This window comes from Schistocerca nitens, chromosome 1, assembly GCF_023898315.1.
Source record: "Schistocerca nitens isolate TAMUIC-IGC-003100 chromosome 1, iqSchNite1.1, whole genome shotgun sequence".
NCBI classification, from domain to species: domain Eukaryota; kingdom Metazoa; phylum Arthropoda; class Insecta; order Orthoptera; family Acrididae; genus Schistocerca; species Schistocerca nitens.
Genome location: NC_064614.1, coordinates 1,040,652,699 through 1,040,672,726, shown reverse-complemented (window position 1 = coordinate 1,040,672,726; position 20,028 = coordinate 1,040,652,699). Strand labels below are relative to the sequence as shown.

At 43.7% G+C, this 20,028-nt stretch overlaps 1 protein-coding gene and 1 pseudogene across 1 annotated transcript in view; both read right to left on the bottom strand.

The window, feature by feature from the left end:
- The window catches only part of LOC126196980 (organic cation transporter protein-like), a 107,387-nt gene that overhangs the window by 65,273 nt on the left and 22,086 nt on the right, over positions 1-20,028 (bottom strand). The window lies entirely within an intron of this gene.
- Positions 2,051-2,171, bottom strand: LOC126212603 (5S ribosomal RNA; annotated as a pseudogene).

The window sequence follows — 20,028 nt, the reverse complement described above, 5'->3', positions numbered from 1 at the left end:
GTGCCTCCGCGTATCGCTCCTGCTCCTCCCAGTAAACAGTTTAGGGGTCTGTGTTCCGGTACGAGTTTTTCTCCCGCAGACGACTACAGTCGCTCATAAGACGTCCGTAATGAAACGAGAAAACCCCAGCAAGCTCCGAATTATCTGGGCGCGGGTTTTCCGGCGTGCGGGTCATCCCTAAGTAGTCCGGCGATTTAAAATAAAATTAAAAGAACGAAACAAGAAGTATTGTTATATTTAGAACGAAAGTTTTCGGTTAGGATATGAAGTACTAAAACCACTACGTCCTAATGTGTAAAGAATCTAACTCCCATATACCGGGTGATCCAAAAGTCAGTATAAATTTGAAAACTGAATAAATCACGGAATAATGTAGATAGAGAGGTACAAATTGACACACATGCTTGGAATGACATGGGGTTTTATTAGAACCAAAAAAATACAAAATTTCAAAAAATGTCCGACAGATGGCGCTTCATCTGATCAGAATAGCAATAATTAGCATAACAAATTAAGACAAAGCAAAGATGATGTTCTTTACAGGAAATGATCAAGATATCTACCATCATTCCTGAACAATAGCTGTAGTCGACGAATAATGTTGTGAACAGCACTGTAAAGCATTTCCGGAGTTATGGTGACGCATTGGCGTCGGATGTTGTCTTTCAGCATCCCTAGAGACGTCGGTCGATCACGATACACTTGCGACTTCAGGTAACCCCAAAGCCAATAATCGCACGGACTGATATCTGGGGATCTGGGAGGCCACGCATGACGAACGTGACGGCTGAGCACACGATCATCACCAAACGACGCGCGCAAGAGATCTTTCACGCGGACATTTTGTGAACTTTTTTTTGTTGTTGTTCTAATAAAACCCCATGTTATTCCAAGCATGTGTGTCAATTTTTACCTCTCTATCTACATTATTCCGTGGTTTATTAAGTTTTCAAATTTATACTGACTTTTTGATCACCCGGTATAAAGCATCTTCAACGTCTTAATGCTTTACAGATTAGTTTACGTTTTAAATGTTTAACATTATACACGTAAAAACTTTAAGGCTGAAGACACCAAACCATAATTATGGAGATAGATTCTCGTGGAAAGAAAACAGCGGTGTGACTAAAATACTTTAAGAATATATTATAAACAGTCTTGCCCGCAGTAAAATATTATTGACAGCGGTTATCGGTTTCGGTCAGAAGGTGACCGCATTCAAACCATTCATACTGTAATATGAATACCGAATGGATTTAGATGGAAGTCTGACAATAGTGGTAACATATGAAATACCTGATGTATGACAAAAATGAAAAGAAGAAATTATACCCATGATGGTAGGCGACGGCGGTGTAGGTCGTATTCCAGCAAAGCGACTCATGTAGTTCCCATGGAGACGGCGCTGACGCATCAATATGCTTCGTCCAACGGAAGATAATTTCAGAGCAGCGACAGCGCTGGATGTTAAATACGTACGAGCATGCACTCATTATTCATATTACAGTATAAATTATCTGACCGATACGGGTGTCCACTGTAAATAAATATTTTATTGCAGTCAAGGCTGTTTGTAATCCATTTTAAAACGTAATTATGTTACTTTTATTACTTCTTGATTATTCACCCCTAGACTAATGACAAATTGAAGACCAAAACTGGTAAACCAAGAAAATGATACTCCTTTATACGTTCATGTAAGTGATGCGTAACGGCTGCGTAATTTGCCTTCCATTCCAAGCAAAAGCTAGTCTTTCACACACCTCCGTGATTATGACGTTGTATCTCCTGAACTGTACGTCGTACAGTGATAAAATTTTGTGTGTAAATTTATTGGTATGCGTGCATACTATCCGCCTTGGAAGGCCCAGCAGTACCGGCCGGCCGCCGTGTCATCCTCAGCCCTCAGGCGTCACTGGATACGGATACGGAAGGGCATGTTGTCAGCACACCGCTCTCCCGACCGTAGGTCAGTTCACGAGACCGGAGCCGCTACTCCTCAATCAAGTAGCTCCTCAGTTTGACTCACTAGGGCTGAATGCACCCCGCTTGCCAACAGCGCTCGGCAGCCCTGATGGACACCCATCCAAGTGCTAGCCCAGCCCGACAGCGCTTAACTTCAGTGATCTGACGGGAACCGGTGCTACCACCACTGCGGCAAAGCCGTTGGCGGTATGTGTGCATACTGTCACCAAAATGTGTTGAGAATGGAGATAGTAGTAATGAAATTAAATTGGCATCCCTAATGAAGTTTTACTGCATGAACAGCGAAAATATAGTGAAGTAAGCGTTAAACATTGTTTCTTTCATCATTTAGTTGCTGGGTCAGCGGAAAAAAAGTTTTGAAAAGGTCTGAAACTGTGTGTAAACTATCTAGTAAGTCGCAAACTGCTCACATTCTCAACTATTAGATGAATGTATTCTGTGTGATTTGCGCGCCATGAGTTAACACTGCCTCAAGATATATACGCAAATGGTTAAATGGCTTTGAACACTATGGGACTCAACATCTGAGGTCATCAGTCCCCTAGAACTTAGACCTACTTAAACCTAACTAACCTAAGGACATCACACACATCCATGCCCGAGGCAGGTTTCGAACCTGTGACCGTAGCGGTCGCGCGGTTCCAGACTGTAGCGCCTAGAAGCGCTCGGCCACTCCGGCCGGCATATATACGCAGTATGCAACTACGAGGTTTGGAACTTAAACAGTGGCAACTATTTATTCACAACCGATACAAAAGAGTTACACGTTTTCACCTCTTACTGCCCTTCAAAGTAGTCACCAGCGTTGTGTAGAACCCGTTGCCAGCAATGTGGAAAGCATAGTATACCGTTAGCAGAGCCTTTTGTGTTGATGGTGTGAGTGGAGCGGTCTACTGCCTGTCGAATCTCTGGAACAGTTCTGAAGCGAATGCCGCGAAGTGGTTCCTTCATCTTCGGAATCAAATGCACAATATTACTGTTCGGTTTTGGAGCATCACCTGCGACCAGCTTTGCGAAAGAAGCGGCGACACTTTCTGCGCAACACACCCATCATTTTGCACGACAATGTGCGGGCGCATACAGCGCCAGCTGTGGCTGCTCTGTTCGGTCGATGGGACTGGGAAGTACTGTACCATCCACCATACTCCCCGGACTTAAGTCCTTGTGACTCTGATTTGATTCCGAAGATGACGGCCGGCCGAAGTGGCCGTGCGGTTAAAGGCGCTGCAGTCTGGAACCGCACGACCGCTACGGTCGCAGGTTCGAATCCTGCCTCGGGCATGGATGTTTGTGATGTCCTTAGGTTAGTTAGGTTTAACTAGTTCTAAGTTCTAGGGGACTAATGACCTCAGCAGTTGAGTCCCATAGTGCTCAGAGCCATTTTTTTGAAGATGACGGAACCACTTAATTTTGAAAACTGTGGAGGACAGCATAGTGGTGCGGCGCAAAGCGTCCAACGACGTTCAAATGCGCGGCTTGGCAATCACCGACAGTATGAGAATAACCTGGAAGTAGGTGCTTTGCTGCAAATACCTCCATCAGTTTGTCTGCGTTATAAATTCATCGGAATATATCCTGCTGGAATGGCTGTAGGCATACGACTCTATCCACTGTGCAGTATCGAAAAATTAAGTTGCAGATATGCCAACCACAGTCATCGCAGAAAATATTAAACTGCCGCCATTGACGTTCATCCTCTACAGGTTGTGCGGCTTAGGGGCACCCCACAAGGTTACTTCGTGGTTTACGTGTTACTATCTGTGAAACATAGTGTTGTGTACATAGTTCCGCGTAGTCAGTGCGTACACAACTTTCCCACTAGAGCGCGCCCCGCTAAGCACAACAGCGCAGGCGCAGAGCTCGTCCATCTCCGCACTACGAGACGGCATTGCCTTAGAGACGGACCAAATTCTGCTTCCGCCGATCCACGTATTAATATGTAACGCAGCCAATGAGATTGCTGCTAACGTAGAACCTTTTCTCCTCGCGGATCACACTCGCGCAGTGATACATGAACGTGCGAGGTATTAAACGAGTGTACAGACCTCCGATTAGTCAGTCTTAATTAGTCTGTACGAGTCTGCATTTGTCTGCACCAGCCTGCACCTAATAAGATTACCATATTCCTGTACGTAGCCATGAAGATAAATGAATAGATACTTTGTCAAGTATGAGAGATATGTGAGAATAAGATTAACGTACCAAGACCAAAGGAACTTCAGATTGTCAATTGTAAATAGCATCCAGAGTCAAGTTACGTAATGTCCATGCTTTTTATTATTTTAACAAATGTATGTCAATATTAAACAAGTTCTGTTTAAAGTTGGTCACCGTCAATCTGCTACTCTAAGCGTGCTAGGGGCATTTCTATCGTCTGACCTAACGGCAGAAGGTAAACACACCACGATAAGACCACGAGACATATTGCTGACACTTGCCTACTTCGTTAGAGTGACAAATCAAATAATCTGATTTTGTGTGTACCGAAGGTCTTACAGTATGCACACCACACATCGCTTTATCATATTACAGTGCCCGGTTGGATATTCCTCCATTGTGTTTGGATTTGTCAAAGTTCGGTTTGCGCATGTCTGCCCTGCAGTCAATTCACGCGGTCGTCTAGCTGACGAGGCCATCCGTCATTATTGGCCCCGCTGTTTCTGAAATGACTGCTTGGAAACTGCACCTCCTATTCGACCTCGACAGATTCAACAAGACTCCGCAACACTATTTGCGTCACTCCCATCTGTTACTGGTTGTGTGCGCCTCCTTGGTAGGTCTGGTTATCCGTTGCCAAATTAATCTGGAGAAGGAACTTTTCTTATGCGCGATAATTTGTTTCGCTGCTACGAGGATCGCGTGCAAATCGATCTGCAAAATCTTCGACGGTCTATCTTTTACGAACCGTAATCTTAAATCACGCTTGTCGTCCCTGACGAAAATATAAGGAGCGTTCAAAGAGAAACCAGGCGGAGTCTCGAATGCGCAAACCGGTGACAGGAGGGCAATATCATGGCGTGTGTAACGAGGTGTGGTTCCGACCAGAGCGTGGAAGTTCACAGCCTGTCGCTAGATGGCACGCGTGCCCGTCACGTGACTATACAGAGCTAGCAGCAGCATGCATCAATGGTCCAACGCTGCCATTCGTAAGAGCAGGAAAGGTAATGCTTACGTTCTTCTTTGACCAAGATGGCCCCCTCCTGATTCACTTCCTGCAGCACAGGACAATAGTGAATGCCCAGCGTTACTCGCAAACCTTGACCACTCTTCACCAATCGATCAAATCAAAACGACCAGGTAATCTCACCCGTGGGGTCATTCTGCTCCACGGCAAACGGCCAACACAGTCGCGGCACTCCTGAAGAAATTCAAATAGGAGGTTCTCGGCCAACCTCCGTACAGTCCAGACATCTCTCCCTGTGATTACGCCGTTTTTGGTCCCCTTAAAAAAGGCTCTGAGGGGCAAACGATTGACCTCGGACGATGACGTCCAGCTGTACATGTGGAACTGGTTAACATCAAACATTAAAAAAATTTCAGATGTGTGTGAATTCCTAAGGGACCAAACTGCTGAGGTCATCGGTCCCTAGACTTACACACTACCTAAACTAACTTATGCCAAGAACAACACACACACCCATGCGCGAGGGAGGACTCGAACCTCCGGCGGGAGGGGACGCGCAATCCGTGACACGGAGCCTCGAACCACGCAGGCACTCCGCACGGCCGGGAATTTTATGAGACAGCCATTCACCACCTTGTTTCACAGTGGGACAGGTGTCTCAACAGCCTGGGTCAATTCTTCTAACATGCAGGTACTCCGGCTCGTTTCTTTTTGAACGTCCCTTATACAATCGTCATTACGACGGTGGGTTCTTTACTTGCTGCGAGAGGAGAACGAGTGGAAACTAGAGGGTGAAAAATATTGGTTCACTTTTTTAGAAGATACATATGAAGATTTACTTAACTTTTTATGATCCATTTCCACAGAAATGTTCAAAATGTAACTAAAGGATCACTAGATACAGACAAATTTACAAGACTCTTCACGTGAAGTGCGTAGACTTGACGTTCGCTGTTAAAGTTCAGCAGAACTCGTAGTATATATACATGCCCTATCTGTCGTCTTAATCGTCGATCAGGATGTTCCTCTGCTCGGCTGTATAGCGGCTTCTCGGTGCGGTGACTAGCGCGAGGCTGAGAGAGGGCGTGTCACCGCCAGCGCCTTGCATTCGTCATCGCAGTGTGCAGCGAGCCATCGGTATCTTCTGTGGCGTCGACGCGAGGCACTGACTTTGTTACAGCACCGCGATCTATGGGTGATACCACAACGTTAACAACCAATCCTCTGCGTTTTAGATTTGGTCTGTTGTACTTGTGTGTGTGTGTGTGTCCACATCTCCTCCTAAACCACTCTACTTATGTCAACCAAATTTCGTGCACGTATCCCTTAGCATCAGGCAACAATCACTTTGGGGGTAACAACAACTTACCTAACATACAGTACTGGCCATTAAAATTGCTACACCAAGAAGAAATGCAGATGATATACGGGTATTCATTGGACAAATATACAGGGTGATTCAAAAAGAATACCACAACTTTAGGAATTTAAAACTCTGCAACGACAAAAGGCAGAGCTAAGCACTATCTGTCGGCGAATTAAGGGAGCAATAAAGTTTAATTCAGTTGTACATTTGTTCGCTTGAGGCGCTGTTGACTAGGCGTCAGAGTCAGTTGATGCTAAGATGGCGACCTCTCAACAGAAAGCTTTTTGTGTTATTGAGTACGGCAGAAGTGAATCGACGACAGTTGTTCAGCGTGCATTTCGAACGAAGTATGGTGTTAAACCTCCTGATAGGTGGTGTATTAAACGTTGGTATAAACAGTTTACAGAGAATGGGTGTTTGTGCAAAGGGAAAAGTTCTGGACGGCCGAGAACGAGTGATGAAAATGTAGCACGCATCCAGCAAGCATTTGTTCGCAGCCCAGGAAAATCGACTCGCAGAGCTAGCAGAGAGCTGCAAATTCCACAATCAACTGTATGGAGAGTCCTAGGAAAAAGGTCAGTTATGAAACCTGAACGTCAACTACCCGAGGCGATGGATCGGCCGCCAGGCAGCCCGTGACAGAGCACTTCATCACTGGCCTCCAAGAAGCCCTGATCTTACCCCCTGCGATTTTTTATTATGGGGGTATGTTAAGGATATGGTGTTTCGGCCACCTCTCCCAGCCACCATTGATGATTTGAAACGAGAAATAACAGCAGCTATCCAAACTGTTACGCCTGATATGCTACAGAGAGTGTGGAACGAGTTGGAGTATCGGGTTGATATTGCTCGTGTGTCTGGAGGGGGCCATATTGAACATCTCTGAACTTGCTTTTGAGTGAAAAAAAAACCTTTTTAAATACTCTTTGTAATGATGTATAACAGAAGGTTATATTATGCTTCTTTCATTAAATACACATTTTTAAAGTTGTGGTATTCTTTTTGAATCACCCTGTATTATACTAGAATTGACATGTGATTACATTTTCACGCAGTTTGGGTGCATAGATCCTGAGAAATCAGTACCCAAAACAACCACCTCTGGCCCTAATAACGGCCTTGATACGCCTGTGCATTGGCTCAAACAGAGCTTGGATGGTGTGCACAGGTACAGCTGCCAATGCAGCTTCAACACGATACCACAGTTCATCTAGAATAGTGACTGGCGTATTGTGACGAGCCAGTTGCTCGTCCACCATTGACCAGACGTTTTCAATTGGTGAGAGATCTGGAGAATGTGCTGGCCAGGGCGCAGTCGAACATTTTCTGTATCCAGAAAGGCCCGTACAGTACATGCAACATGCGGTAGTGCATTATCCTGCTGAAATGTAGGGTTTCGCAGGGATCGAATGAAGGGCAGAGCCACGGGTCATAACACATCTGAAATGTAACGTCCACTGTTCAAAGTGCTGTCAATGCGAACAATAGGTGACTGAGATGTATAACCAATGGCACCCCATACCATCACTCCGGGTGATACGCCAGTACGGCGATGACGAATACACGCTTCCAATGTGCGTTCACCGCGATGTCGCCAAACACAGATGCGGCTATCATGATGCTGTAAACAGAACATGGATTCATCCAAAAACATGACGTTTTGCCATTCTTGCACCCAGGTTCGTCATTGAGTACACCATCGCAGGCACTCCTATCTGTGATGCAGCGTCAAGGGTAACCACAGCCATGGTCTCCGAGTTGATAGTCCATGCTGCTGCAAATGTCGTCAAACTGTTCGTGCAGATGGTTGTTGTCTTGCAAACGTCCCCATCTGTTGACTCAGGGATCGAGACGTGGCTGCACGATCCGTTACAGCCATGCGGATAAGATGCCTGTCATCTCGACTGCTAGTGATACGAGGCCGTTGAGATCCAGCACGGCATTCCGTATTACCCTCCTGAACCCACCGATTCCATAATCTGCTAACAGTCATTGGATTTCGACCAACGCGAGCAGCAATGTCGCGATACGATAAACTGCAATCGCGATAGGCCACAATCCGACCTTTATCAAAGTCGGAATTGTGATGGTACGCATTTCTCCTCCTTACACGAGGCATCACAACAACGTTTCACCGGTCAACTGCTGTTTGTGTATGAGAAATTGGTTGGAAACTTTCCTCATGTCAGCACGTTGTAGGTGTCGCTACCGGTGCCAACCTTGTGTGAATGTTCTGGAAAGCTAATGATGTGCATATCACAGCATCTTCTTCCTGTCGGTTAAATTTCGCGTCTCTAGCACGTCATCTTCGTGGTATAGCAATTTTATTGGCCAGTAGTGTAGTTCGGGAGATACGACGTCATAAACAATGAGATGCATGAAAAACACTGCATCATGCATTACTTTTAAATTTATTACTTCCGTGCTACATCTACATCTACATCCATATTCCGCAGGCCACCTGATGGTGTGTGGCGGAGGGTACCTTGAGTACCTCTATCGGTTCTCCCTTCTATTCCAGTCTCGTATTGTTCGTGGAAAGAAAGATTGTCGGTATGCCTCTGTGTGGGCTCTAATCTCTCTGATTTTATCCTCATGGTCCCTTCGCGAGATATACGTAGGAGGGAGCAATATACTGCTTGACTCCTCGGTGAAGGTATGTTCTCGAAACTTCAACAAAAGCCCGTGCCGAGCTACTGAGCGTCTCCCCTGCAGAGTCTTCCACTGGAGTTTATCTGTCATCTCCGTAACGCTTTCGCGATTACTAAATGATCCTGTTAACTAGCGCGCTGCTCTCCGTTGGATCTTCTCTATCTCTTCTATCAACCCTATCTGGAACGGATCCCACACCGGTGAGCAGTATTCAAGCAGTGGGCGAACAAATGTACTATAACCTACTTCCTTTGTTTTCGGATTGCATTTCCTTAGGATTCTTCCAATGAGTCTCAGTCCGGCATCTGCTTTACCGACGATTAATTTTATATGGTCATTCAATTTTAAATCACTCCTAATGCCTGCTCCCAAATAATTTATGGAATTAACTGCTTCCAGTTGCTGACCTGCTATATTGTAGCTAAATGATAAAGGATCTTTATTTCTATGTATTCGCAGCACATTACACTTGTCTACATTGAGATTCAATGGCCCTTTCCTGCACCATGCGTCAACTCGTTGCAGATCCTCCTGCATTTCAGTACAATTTTCCATTGTTACAACCTCTCGATATACTACAGCATCATCCGCAAAAAGGCTCAGTGAACTTTCGGTGTTATCCACAAGGTCATTTATATATATTGTGAACAGCAACGGTCCTACGACACTCCCCTGCGGCACACCCGAAATAACTATTATTTCGGAAGACTTCTCTCCATTGAGAATGACATGCTGCGTTCTGTTATCTAGGAACTCTTCAATCCAGTCACACAATTGGTCTGATAGTCCATATGTTCTTAATTTGTTCATTAAACGATTGTGGGGAACTGTATCGAACGCCTTGCGGAAGTCAAGAAACACGGCATCTACCTGGGAACCCGTGTCTATGGCCCTCTGAGTCTCGTGGCCGAATAGCGCGAGCTGGGTTTCACACGATCGTCTTTTTCGAAACCCATGCTGATCCCTACAGAGTAGATTTCCAGTCTTCAGAAAAGTCATTATACTCGAACATAATACGTGTTCCAAAATTCTACAACTGATCGACGTTAGAGATATAGGTCTATAGTCTGCACATCTGTTGAAAACGGGGATGACCTGTGCCCTTTTCCAATCCTTTGGAACGCTACGCTCTTCTAGAGACCTACGGTACACCGCTGCAAGAAGGGGGGCAAGTTCCTTCGCGTACTCTGTGTAAAATCGAACTGGTATCGCATCATGTCCAGCGGCCTTTCCTCTTTTGAGCTATTTTAATTGTTTCTCTATCCCTCTGTCTATTTCGATATCTACCATTTTGTCATCTGTGCGACAATCTAGAGAAGGAACTACAGTGCACTCTTCCTCTGTGAAACAGCTTTGGAAAAGACATTTAGTATTTCGGCCTTTAGTCTGTCATCCTCTGTTTCAGTACCATTTTGGTCACAGAGTGTCTGAACATTTTGTTTTGATCCACATACCGCTTTGACATAAGACCAAAATTTCTTAGAATTTTCTGCCAAGTCAGTACATAGAACTTTACTTTCGAATTCGTTGAACGCCTCTCGCATACCCCTCCTCGCACTACATTTCGCTTCGTGTAATTTTTGTTTGTCAGCAAGGCTTTGGCTATGTTTATGTTTGCTGTGAAGTTCCCTTTGCTTCCGTAGCAGTTTTCTAACTCGGTTGTTGTACCACGGTGGCTCTTTACCATCTCTTACGATCTTGCTTGGCACATACTCATCTAATGCATATTGTACGATGGTTTTGAACTGACTACTCCCAGCATATTTCGCAGACAAGATCCAGATGTGCCGCTGATTGTACCTACACAAATATACGAGGTGTGGCTAGAAAAAAATCGGACTAGTACTGGTGAAACAATAAAACGAATGCAATAAGGCTGAAAGTCGCGTGGCCTGTCACGTGACTCTCGCTCCGCCTACTGCTCGAGTTTCATCTGCCTCCTGCACTCAGTCTGCCCGTGGCGTCTGTTTTAAGTAGTTGACGTTTTGTCTGTGCGTCGGAAAATGTTGAGTGTACAGAAAGAACAGCGTGTTAACATCAAATTTTCTTTCAAACTAGGAAAATCTGCAAGTGAAACGTTTGTAATGTTGCAACAAGTGTACGGCGATGATTGTTTATCGCGAACACAAGTGTTTGAGTGGTTTAAACGATTTAAAGATGGCCGCGAAGACACCAGTGATGACACTCGCACTGGCAGACCATTGTCAGCAAAAACTGATGCAAACATTGAAAAAATCGGTAAACTTGTTCGACAAGATCGCCGTTTAACAATCAGAGCAGTGTCTGAGTTAACAGGAGTTGACAAGGAAAGTGTTAGGCAGATTCTTCATGAAAGTTTCAACATGAACAAAGTGTGTTCAAAAATGGTTCCAAAGTGTCTCACAATTGAACAGAAGGAACGCCGAAGAATGATTTGTTCTGACATCCTGGAAACTCCTGTTAACTCAGACACTGCTCTGATTGTTAAACGGCGATCTTGTCGAACAAGTTTACCGATTTTTTCAATGTTTGCATCAGTTTTTGCTGACAATGGTCTGCCAGTGCGAGTGTCATCACTGGTGTCTTCGCGGCCATCTTTAAATCGTTTAAACCACTCAAACACTTGTGTTCGCGATAAACAATCATCGCCGTACACTTGTTGTAACATTACAAACGTTTCACTTGCAGATTTTCCTAGTTTGAAAGAAAATTTGATGTTAACACGCTGTTCTTTCTGTACACTCAACATTTTCCGACGCACAGACAAAACGTCAACTACTTAAAACAGACGCCACGGGCAGACTGAGTGCAGGAGGCAGATGAAACTCGAGCAGTAGGCGGAGCGAGAGTCACGTGACAGGCCACGCGACTTTCAGCCTTATTGCATTCGTTTTATTGTTTCACCAGTACTAGTCCGGTTTTTTTCTAGCCACACCTCGTATCTTTGTACGACGCATAGTTCAAAGATATGATGTGATAAACATAGAGATGCGCCAAAAATGCCGCATCATACATGAAGTTTGAATACATTTATCCTTTACTACAAAGACACTCTTTCAATCGAGTCAACTTAAGGAAAACCCGGACAGCGCTTTTGGCACCTTTCAGCTGCGAAGCGAAAACGGCTGCAGGCGCAAACAGGAGCCATCTGTAGAGAGCTATGTAGAGGCGGTGCCATAGAGACGTCTACAAAATCGCATTGTATACACGTGAAGCAACTGCGCCCGTTGTAAAGAAACTGTTTCATAATTTCAAAGCTGCTCTCAGGAACACATGGAAAGGAAATTTTGTCGATAGTTTTGCATTCGTTCGTAATAGAAAATTGGCAAAATGAATACCCGTGCAATGCCTGGTTTACCAGCTAGTCAGTTTAATAAGTTGTCGTTACAAAATACTGACAGGAATTTCTTTCAGAAGAATGGGAAAACAGGTAGTAGGCGACCTCGGGGAAGGTATGTGTGGATTCCGCAGAAACGTGGGAGGCAATACTGACCATAAGTCTTTCATAGTAGATATGTTCAAGAAAGACAAAATCTATATTTATAGCATTTGTAGATCTAGAGGAAGCTCTTGGCAATTTTGAGTGGAATACAGTTTGAAACTCTGAAGATACCAACGACTAAAACACAGGGAGCGGAAGGTTATCTGCAACTTTCACAGAAAGCAGACTGCAACAATTAGACTGCGAGGACCTGAAGGGAAACTAGTGATTGAGAACGGGGTTAGGCAGAGCGGTAAGTTATCCATGAATCTGTTAAATCTGTACTCTGATTAAACAGTAAAAGAAACCAAGCAGAAATTTGGAAAGGGAATAAAAGTTCAGGAAGAAGAAATAAAAGCTCTGAGATTTGATGATGACTTTGTGATTCAGGCAGAAAAGAAATAGGGAGAGCAGTTGAAAGGAATGGATTGTGTCCTGAAAAGAGGTTATAAAATGGGCATCAGGAAAAGTAAATCAAGGGAATGGAACGTTGTGGAATTATATCAGGTTATTCTGGGGGAATTAGAGTAGGAAATAAGAAAAAAGTAAATTAGTTTTGCTACTTGGGCAGCAAAATAATTGAAGAATGCCGTAGTAGAGAAGATATAAAATAGCGAGAAAAGCGTTTCTGAAAAAGAGAAATTTACTAATTTCGAATATAAATCTAAGTTTTAGGATGTTTGCTTAGAAATATATTTGTATGGGGTGAAACATGGGCAATAAACAGTTCAGGCAAGGAGAATAGCTTTGAAATGTGGTGCTATAGAAGAATGCTGAGGGTCAGATTGGTAGATTAGATAGCTAATGAGGAGATGAATTGATAACACTATCTGACATGAAAAAGCCATCGATTGACTGTATACATCCTTTGGCGTCAAGGAGTATTGTGAAATTGATAATGGAAAGAAATGTTGGAGATAAAAACTGCAGAGGGAGACCAAGACTCAAACCAGTAAACAAGTTCAAGTAGATATAGGTAGTTGAACAGTGAGCTGTGGATTTAGGTGTGTTAAAAAAATGAGCATTTAGGTAGTTTTTTTCTGCATGACTTTCCGTAGTACATGTGCTGCAGGAGATACGTCATGGGCTAGACAGTACGTCAGCCCATCAAAGCACACAGGGGATCTTAATCATAGAACGAAGACAGATAACGGAAGCTGTAAGATAGTCCAGCAGCCGTAAAACTCTGTTAACAATAGCACGTTGTTCTACAGCTGGGCAGTTTGTGGAACACTTTCGAGGCAGTTATTAGCGACTGTTCGTTACTTACTTACTTGTTTATCGCGTGCGACAACAGCATATATTAAGAAATACATGTAGTTTACAATTATACATTTAAGGGTTTTGGTACAAAGCTAATATGTTTAAATTCGGAAAATTAATAGTTCAATAATACTAAGAGGAAAATTAGAACTGTTAATTCAGGAAGATACCTTTAATCAGTTCAACATCTAATGAAAGAGGCCATTTGATAGCAGAGGGAGTATTAATTAAAGTCACTGAATGCTCATGCATAATTTCTCAGACGACAGTTTCTGACAATATGCTGAAAGTTTGGTTCTTGGATTCCACAGTGACAGTCTGGAGAGTTTTGAAGCCCCCATTTATGCATCATTTGCACCTAGCGTGAGTGGACCTTACCCTGCTCGGTGTTGGCCTGTCGACTCTCTTCAGATCAAATCTTGGTATTCTGGCAGGTGGATCTTGAACACCTTGACTTTTATTGTTATAGCATTTCATCTCTTCCACCACTCTTAGTTAATGTAGAACCTCTTATTATTTCTTCCATTATGCCACAGTGGAGCGCTTGATATCAGGCGGTCTGAAGGAGCGTCATTTAAGATCGTATGAATTGGAAAGTCCTGGGGTAGTCGGAGTGATGCAGCTTCCTCCGTTGTCGATTGGTTGCATCTTGGCGTCGCAATTCAGATGATGGAATATTACTAATAGTGTGAAGCCAAGGGATCGATGTGGGTTTTAGTGTAAACGCAATAACTATCATTGATTCATTCAGTTTCCTTGTATGAGCGCTGTGTTGCCAATCTAGATCATAGTATTCGGCAACTACGTATTCCGTAAGCTGTAGTCCCTAGAGTGAGTGCTTCAGACCCACAGGTTGTGCCATTCAGTTTCTTTATAACATTTCTGGTTTTCAGCTCTTGTTAGTATTTGCCAGGAGTCTTTTATATGTTAGAGACCAATCGAGTGTGACACCAAGATATTTAGACTCGAAATTGTGTTTAATCATCTGTTCACAGACGCTCACGTTGAGCTATTGGTTTGCAATTCTGCTGTTTAAGTGGAATGCGGTTGGTTAGCATATTTCCCATAAGTGTCGTCAGTTTCTTACTTTGGACATGCTTTCTTAGTTTCAGCCATGAACCTTACTTAGTTTTTCATTGTCGCCGATACTTGTGATAGGCTCTCTACTCGTAAAATATATCCAGTAATTTATCTGTTCATTAATAATGCTTCATAAACTTTATGAATGTGTTTAATATTCAGCTGCAGAATAATTCATGCGATGTAACCACGAGCTTTACCGTAGCCATTAGCACAGAAAAGGAAGAAAGATGAAATTCAACATCTAGTCGACAGACAACGCAGGGCATGTGCGATATTTGGTGTCGAAGCTCATCATTATAGGACGATGCAGCCAATATTAAGAGTTCCTGAGAATCGTTTCTTATTCATACACTAGAGCTACTAGCTTGACAACTTGGTCACGAGTAGGCCTGTCTGAAAAACCGGGAACTCAGGCTTTAGACGGCTGTGCATAAGAGCTGTCTGTTGTTTAGTGTCTGTCTATGAAATACTAGTTTGCTATGCTTGGAAGAAAGATCTCATAACTAATACATATCTCATAACTAGAACCGAGTTATACGCCTTTGCATGTTGCAAATGCATTTGCATATCTGGCTCCTTTTCACCGGTTATTGCATATTTTAACTAAAAACTAGTGACAATGCATATTTTCGCTCCGTGTTTACAATAATTTAAAAATTTACACTGGCGATCTCTAGCTCGATCTAGTTTTGATGTCTCACAGATTGATCGCGACCTAGAACTGCTTGCACTCACTAACCGAGAGGCCACAGCCTAGCGAAACCATTACAGAAGAGGAACAGGAACAGAGACAGCAATGCTCCTGCGGCCGCGCCCCAGGGTATCCCCTCTGCTGTCATAGTGTACGCGTCGGCAACAATTAAATTAAGCTACGCAGGTCGCACGTCCATTGTTTCAGTTTAGCTTTCTATTTACTTGTACACAGTTGAACGTGTTTACAACATGTAGTGTATAACGTGTTGTGCATCATGCCGCCCGAAAAACGAGATGTCGTTTCGTGGATAGCTGACCATCATGGAACATTTACATATGACGGAATCGCTTTATATTGCCGAGCTTGCGAGGAAAACGTTTCGTGCAAAAAAAAAAAAAAAGCATCCAATAGCCCAGCATGTCATATCGCAGGAATGCAGAAGAAAGTACCACGACGACAACTTCTGCTTAGTTGGTTGGGGTCATCAGTCCCAACAACTTCTGACAACAGCAAGTTGCAGTAGCAGGGTTTTGTCCAACGGTAACCAAAAAAAGAAGCAATATTCCTCTTCACAAACTTACAAACCCTGTCCTGAAAGGCTTCCTGCGCAAATATTGATGAAATCAAAATATACCAGATGAATCAACATTGCGTAAAAATTACATACCGAAAATTTACGTAAATGTTCTGGAAGAACTACGCAATGGCATTATCTGGATTTCATCTGACGAAACTACAGACACTTGCGGCCGTTACATTGCAAATGTAATTGTTGGTGCTATAAAAGAAGAACCTTCTTCTTCCTATTTAGCGGCCTGAAAGAACTTGAAAAAGTAAATAATCCTACGACCGCCAGATCTGTGAATGAGAGTATTAGAAAAATATTTCCGGATTCTTCTACAGATGAAAGGGTGTTTATGTTTATTTCAGATGCTGCTCCCTATTGTTAAACGCCGACTACAAGCTCGTGGCGAAGTGTGTGGCCTTCAAACTAAGAGCAATCATGAACAAAGTGATCAGCCCATACCAGTCGTGCGGAGTTGCTCGAAGGACCATCTTCAACGCAGCATCGGCGTACAGAGACATCGTTACTTCGGCGGCAGTGCACAGACTACAGATTGGAATACTCTCGGTTGACTTCGCTAGTGCCTTTGACCGCTTAGTCACGAATACCTGTTTCGTGTCATGGAAAGAATGGGATTTGGACTACATTTTATCAGTGTAGTCAGGAATATACTCACAGGTGCCAATTCCGCGGTGGCAATAAATGGATGCTGTACCCCTTCTATGCCGATACGTCGCTCTGCACGTCAGGGATGCCCGTTATCGATGTTCTTCTTTGTTCTGGCTATTGACCCGCTACTGACGGCCTTAGGAAATGCAGTCAGTGGAGTACCTCTTCACAACATCACTCATCGCTGCGTCGCCTACGCGGACGACGTCGGCGTCTTTCTGACCGACACGAGAGACATAGAATCCACACGCCAAGTGTTAAACATCTGTGAACTTGCATCTGGAGCTGCAATTAACCATTGTAAAACTGCCCTGCTTCCACTCGGTCTCCACCTTACTGATGACGGACGCCAGGAGCACAAAATTTTGGGACTGCAGGTGTGTGCCTGCCCTCAGAAAATGCAAAACACTCACGTGGAGACGACTCCTCAACACCGTCAGAAGATTGTGCTGTTGTCATACCAACAGACGTCTGAACCTTCACCAGGCGGTGTCGGTCATTAACACGACGATACTCGCCAAGGCGTGGTATGTCGCCCAGCTGCTGACTGCCCCGAAACTTCTGGGTAATTCGATCATGAAAGCAGTGTACTGGATGCTGTGGAGACACTCCATCTTCAAAGTGCGAACCACCACCTGCGTCCTCGATTGATCACTTGGAAGACGGGATTGATCGACTTTCGACGGAAGTGCACAGCACTCCTCATCCACCGAACAACGAAGCTACAAACCGACCATCCGAATGGGACGACAGCAGCCACATTGGATCGATACCGGCCTCAATCACAATGCGCTCCAATTTCAATAGTGGGCACGCAGTTACGTCTCGGAGGCGGCCACAGATCGGAATACGTCGGCTCGACGGATCTATGAAGCTCTCCTAGGCTGTCCACCAGCGCACAGACTGGAAATAGGGATGCCAACGGCCGTCTGGAAGCAGGTATGGGCTAATATTAACAACCCATTCCTGCCATCGGACATCAAAAATGGCTCTGAGCACTATGGAACTCAACTGCTGTGGTCATAAGTCCCCTAGAACTTAGAACTACTTAAACCTAACTAACCTAAGGACAGCACACAACACCCAGCCATCACGAGGCAGAGAAAATCCCTGACCCCGCCGGGAATCGAACCCGGGAACCCGGGCGTGGGAAGCGAGAACGCTACCGCACGACCACGAGATGCGGGCCAATCCGACATCAGTTCGCTGTGGTACAGAGTAGTCAATGACACCTTTCCGACTAAGCTGCACCTAGCAGACATTCACCTTGGTCAGACGAACGAATGCAGCCAGTGTGGAGATGCCGACACCAGAGACCACCGTATAGAGTGCCGTTACGTGTGGAAAGTATGGGAGTTATGCCGATTGATGGTGAGGTTTATCAACCAAACTGCACCTTCCAGTGTGACACCAACGTGGATTCTCTTTCCTGACTTTAAACTGCAAGAACAAAGAGCAACGCCGTGGCCTGGCTACTGGGACACACTGCCTACGCTATCTTTGAGTTACAACAGAGTGACGCCGTGCAGTACATGGGCTGCCTGTGGGAAGGTCATCAACGACTGCACCGTTCACCGAAGTACAGCGAACATTTTGCCAACAGTTTATCAGTTGCGTTATTGTATGGTTATCAGAGGATGTTTCAGTTACAGTGATATCTTTGCTAGAAGTATCCATTTGTTCCCCATTTTTCATTAGTTTTCCATTTTTTTTACGTTATTACGTGATACGCTTATTTCAATTTGTTTAAATTTCACAATTCATACACATGTATTTTAGGATTGTTACCGAAAGCACTCTGTGATAACTTTTCACACGTTTCAGTTGTTTTTGTCTTCATTCTGTTTTCTTTAAAGGATTTCGAGTCCGTATAATATTGACCTGCTACTCACAATTACATTTCTGTTCATGTATCGTTGTAAAGATGTTATGCTGTAATGTTAATAAATAAATAAATAAAAGAAAAAAAAACAGGAAAAGCCCTCCGAGTATTTTATCCCAATTTGATTCATGTGACGTGATTTTCTGAAGAAGTGCATTCCATGTTTGTGAATGTAAATAAACTGATTTCACCCACAAAGACAGTGTTTCTAAAGGCTTCTGCTCGCATCAAGACCTACAAAGAAAAACTTTGGAATGTGGCTTTACCTCTCGAACCAAAGGTAACTCATTGAGGTACAGCAGTCGAAGCTATATTGTTTTACAATGAACATTTCGAGGCCATTAGAAGCGAGGTAAACGACTTCGATAGTGCAGAGGGTTTGGCAGTTTGCCAGTGCAAGGCAGCTTTTAATGATTCCTTATTAAAAAAGACGCCGCTGTGATTAGTACTCATTTTTCCCATATACCTGCAAATACTAAAAAGCTTGAAACTCAGGCCTTGAATGTGTCTATTAAGTTATTGAACACAATTATTCTAGTGAATTCCTCATTGCCGGAGATATACCCAAGAAAACTTAAAGAAATGTTTGAAAACAACCCCTGTGCCAAATTGATAGTTTTATTTATGGGACGGGGGAACTTTTACCGGAAATAATAAGTGTCAACAAAGTACAGAAATTCAAATATTGCCTAGTTACCTCAGTTGATGTAGAACGGTCCTTTCCTGCTTATAAAAATGTTTTGAGTGATCGAAGACATAATCTTACTATCGAACATTTTGTCTTTTATGTTTACAATAGTAGAAAAATGTAAAGTAAATTGTAAATGATGCTTTGGTCCAATATTGTTTTTTGCGCGTGCCCCTTTCCGTGAGATTTATCTCGAAGTTGGTGCTGTATATAATCGATATATACAGCACCAACTTCGAGATAGATCTCACGGAAACGGGCACGCGCAAAAAATAATATTGGACCAAAGCATCATTTACAATCGATGTATTGCTGTGACTCACTCGCTTCGCATCCGTTTGTAACTGAGAACACTAGCAAAGAAGGAACAATTCTTGAAACACTGTATGCGTAAAAATTTTGCAAATTATTAGAAAACAATCCCAGAAAGGCCCCCTTTCTAACCTTTACCAGAAAGTATTCAGAAAATATCAGCGTTCTAAATGTACAGATTTTTCATGTGGCTGGCACTCATCCTCGTAATTGATATGCATAGCCACGCAGTAACTACCACGCTTTTTAATATTTGATCTTGCGTATTTCGACACTTTTCAAGC